This window comes from Dipodomys merriami, unplaced genomic scaffold (assembly GCF_024711535.1).
Source record: "Dipodomys merriami isolate MVZ:Mamm:240054 unplaced genomic scaffold, mDipMer1.0.p SCAF_44, whole genome shotgun sequence".
Taxonomy (NCBI): Eukaryota; Metazoa; Chordata; class Mammalia; order Rodentia; family Heteromyidae; genus Dipodomys; species Dipodomys merriami.
In genome coordinates this window covers 1350531-1355094 of record NW_027206002.1, presented here as the reverse complement: position 1 = coordinate 1355094, position 4564 = coordinate 1350531, and positions in this window count along the sequence as shown.

Genomic DNA, 4564 nt, shown 5'->3' with positions numbered 1-4564 from the left:
ATGTGAGATAACAATTTGGGCTAGGGATCATCTATGCCATATTCTGCTTATTCAACTTTTTTCTCAATGTATATTAGCCACCCAAAAGTTCTGGGGATTGTGTGTGTGTGTGTGTGTGTGTGTGTGTCTGTCTGTCTGTTGGTACTGGGGCTTGGACTCAAAGCCTCATACACTCATTTGGTTTATTTTGGTCAAGACTGATTCCCCACCACTTGAGCTACTCCTCTACTTCTGATCTTTTTTTGCTGGTTAATTGGCAGTTAAGAGTCTCAAGGACTTTTGTTTTTGCTCAGGCTGGCTTTGAATCATGATCCTCAGATCTCAGCCTCCTGAGTAGCTAGGATTTATAAGATGTAAACCACTGGTGCCTGCCTCTTGAGGACATTTTACAGAAACTTTTTTTTCCTGTGTGGATCTCAGCATTCATCACAGTCATTTGACTGGGGACCAGTCTTTCCTTGGAACACTTGGTGTATGAAGAACAGTTGGAAATGGTATTGTAAGCAATAACACTTTGCCATGCGAGAAAATAGCTGTTATACTCACCTTTTGAGTCACCATAGATAATTGTCTCTCCCCCAGAAGTTCTGACCAGCAGTAACAGCAGCAGCAGCATAAAGAGATGAATAATACTCAACATAGTAGCTAATCTTTGCAATCACAGCTACCCTGGAAGCTGAGATGCATGCAGCCAGCCCAACCAGGAAAGTCTATGAGACTATCTCTAATTAACCACCAAAAAAAAAAAAAAAAAAAAAGCCAGATGTGGAGCTGTGACTCAATTGATAGAGTCTTGAGCAAAAAAGCTCAGGGACAGAACCTGGGTCCTGGGTTCAAGCCCCAGGCACCCCCCCCTCAAAACAAAGTGAAGCAGGCTCTGTGGATGGGGAGGGGGGGTGTCGGGAGGGTGCCAAGCAGAAGAAGGCCAACTAAGGAAGAGAGTGTATGAGGATGAATAGAGTCCAAGAAGTTTGTGGGCATGGGCTGGGAATGTGGCTTAGTGGTAGAGTGCTTGCCAAGCATACACGAACCTGGGTTCGATTCCGCAGTACCACATACACAGAAAAGACCAGAAGTGGTGCGGTGGCTCAAGTAGTAAAGTGCTAGCCTTGACCAAAGAAGTTCAGGGACAGTGCCCAGGACCTGAGTTCAAGTCCCAGGACTGGGAAAAAGGAGGAAGAGGAGGAAGAAGAAGAAGAAGAAATTTTACAACAGAAGCCCTGCTTGGGCAACAAAAATATGTTAATAAAATCAATAATTGAAAGTAGACTCGTGTCATGCTTGTGGCTAATGCCTGGAATCCTACTCAGGAGGTTGAGATATGAAGATCTCCACATGAGCCAGTGCTGGCACAAAAGTCTTAAGACTTTTTTTTAACTAGTCCTGAGGCTTGAACTCAGGACTTGAGTTCTATCCTTGAGCTTCTTTTGCTCAAAGTTAGCACTGTACCAACTTGAGCCACAGTGCTACTTCTGGCTTTTTCTATCTTGGTGGTACTGAAGAATCAAACCCAGGGATTCATGTATGTTAGGCAAGCACTCTACTGCAAAGCCACATTCCCAGCCAGTCTTAAGATTCATCTCCAGTTAGCTACCAAAATAGCTGGAAGTGGAGCTGTAGCTCAAGTGGTAAGGCACCCAGTCTTAAGCAAAAAAAGCTCAGGGAAGCTCCCAGACCTTGAAGTCAAGCCCAGGACTGGCAACAACAACAAAAATGAGGGCAAATCCCAAGGAGTTGTGATGGAGAAAATGGCAGTTGGGACTGACTAGAGGTACTCTGCCACTTGAACCACAGCTCCAGTTCTGGTTTTCTCATGATTAATTAGAGGTAAGTGTTCCCTGAACTTTTCTTGCCTGGGCTGGCTTTGAACTGATGTTCTAAGATCTTAGCCTCCTGAGTCGCTAGGATTACAGGTACCACTTGGCTGGGTATGACTTTTTGCCACTTGTGTGTGGCAGGGAACCAGCCTTTACAGTTTAGGATGACTGAATCAACACTGGCCATATTCTCTCTGGGCTGACATTAAGGCCTTTGTACTTTAGTGTGGGAAATAGGATTGAACAATATATTTCAGCTATGGTTTGTAAAGCCCTTATTGATTCAGTCCTGTGACCTAAGTGCCTGAGTTGTACCTCTATCTTTAGGGTAAGGAAAGGGAGGTACAGCTATATAACTTACCCACCAGGTAAGGTTAAAAGACTATCAAGGGCTGGGTGTTAGTGACTCACGTCTGTAATCCTAGCTACTCAGGAGGCTGAGATCTGAGGATCGCAGTTCAAAGCCAGTCTGGGCAGGAAAGTCCGTGAGACTCTTATCTCCAATTAACTACCAGAAAACCAGAATCAGTGCTGTGGCTTAAGTGGTAGAGCACTTGCCTTGAGCTGACGAGCTGAGCAACAGTGTCCAGGCCCAGAGTTCAAGCTCCAGGACCGACCCCCCCCCCCACCAAAATAAAATAGCAAGAGATGGAGGGTGGGGTTTCACCCGAGAAGGTTAGCCATATAACCAGATTCTCTATAACTACTATCATGCCCTATTTATTCTTTTTGACTCTACTGGGGTTTGCACTCAAGGCCTCACATTTGCTAGACTGGTGCTCTGCCACTTAAGCCACAACTTCAGCCCTGTTCAGTGCTTTTGTTCTTGTTTGCTTTTTTTTTTTTTTTTTTTTTTTGGTTTTTGTTTTTGAGATACAGTCTAGTGAACTTTTTTTTGCCCAGGCTAGCCTTGAACCCTGATCCTTCTATTCTCAGTCTCAACTGGGATTATAGGCTGGAGCCCCAGGTTCTTCTGCCTTATTTGCTAACTAGAGAAATATAAAAGAACCAACCCTAAGGATGAGGGTATGGCTCAAGTGGTAGAGCTCTTGTCTAGCAAGAATGAGGTTCTGAGTTCAAACTTCAGCACCACCAAAAACAAAAACAATTTCTATTGGGCTGGGAAATGTATGTGGCTTGGTAGAGTGTTTGCCTAGCATGCATGAAGCCCTGGGTTGGATTCCTCAGTACTACCTACACAGAAAAAGCCGGAAGTGGCACTATGGCTCAAGTTGGTAGAGTGCTAGCTTTGAGCAAAAGAAGCTCAGGAACAGTGCCCAGGCCCTGAGTTCAAGCCCCAGGACTGACAAAAAAACAAACAAAGAAACAAGCCAAAAAACAAAAAAGAAGAATGGTAGAAGAATAAAGTTGTCAGCATAGTCCAATAAGATTGGGAGCTATGGTTTCCTAGAAAAGGTAAACTAAGGTAGGAAGGCAAGGGGGTAGCAGTCATGATGGAGTAGGGAGAGCAGTCAGAAGTTGGGGTTGGGGGAAGAGGGGTTAAGTCCAGATGTAGTCTTTAGGCACCTCCAATCAGCACAGGTTTCCAAATGGAAGGGAAGAGCCATTTCTTGGGAAGATTTTTTGAGTTGTAGGTAGAGGGTGTACACCCCTAGAAAGAGGCTAAACCTTGCTGGGAAACTGAAGACAGCAGAATGTCAAGGAGCAAGGAAAGAAAAGGAGAATTTCAGTGGATTTGTAGCTGCGCGCACGTGCGCACGCACCAGTCCTGGGACTTGAACTCAGAGCCTGGGAACTGTCTTCTGAGTTTTTGTACTCAAGGCCGGCCCTCTACCTAGACTTGAGCCACACCTCCACCTTTGGCTTTTGGGTGCTTAATTGGAGATGAGAATCTCATAAGACTTGGAACCTCAAGCCTCAAATCTCACTCTCCCGAATAGGAGGATTACAGATGTGCGCCATGGGTGCCCAGCTTACAGCTGCCATTTTATTTAGATCGTCTGAAGAATACACAGCTCCCGGAGACCTCCAGCCTGGGCATAGATGTTAGTGCGCACGTTTTGGCTGGTGAAAGCATGCATACTTTAGGAACCAGGAACCTCTCTGCCCAACGTCACAGGACAACATGAATGCAACGCGTCCCAAGTTATCGGGACAGCGAGGGCGATGGGTCATTCGCAGTACGGTGCGTTGGCCGTGGAGCTTTTGGATGCGCGAGTGTGCATCCTGCTCATTGGTTGCGCAAGGAGTCGAGAAGCTGGTACCTTGCCCAGGAAGAGCCGCCGGGCCGGACGCACCAGGTCCTCACCCGGGGTGCCCGCCCAGGCTCGGGCGTGAGCATCAGGTGGGACCCAAGGCAGAGGAACAGAAGAGGCTGAGCGCCCATCCCTGGGTGCGATCGGCCGCTGGCAGCGCGTCCACGCTCGGGCTTGGGGGGTGCTGGGGGGGGGTCCCAGGAATTTGCAGGCTCCCGTGGGTAGAGACAGCTTGGGGGTGGGGAGGGAAGAGTCCCCAGATCGCGCGCCTCGCTCCCTCCCCACTCTTCCCCTTCCCATTGCGAGGGGCCTGGGGCACCTCCCACCCCACCCCTGCTCGGATCCAGGCTTCGTGGAGCAAGCATCGGACCACCACCATCCACCCCCAGACACCGCGGCGCGTCCCCCCGCTCCACACCCCCGCTCCAGCTCGTGGACTACAAGTCCCAGCTTCCTTTGCGGCCGGCGCCTCCCGCCTGGCCGCGGAGACCCCCCGGGCTGTCCCCGCGGCGGGGGCTCGGGCTGTGCTCG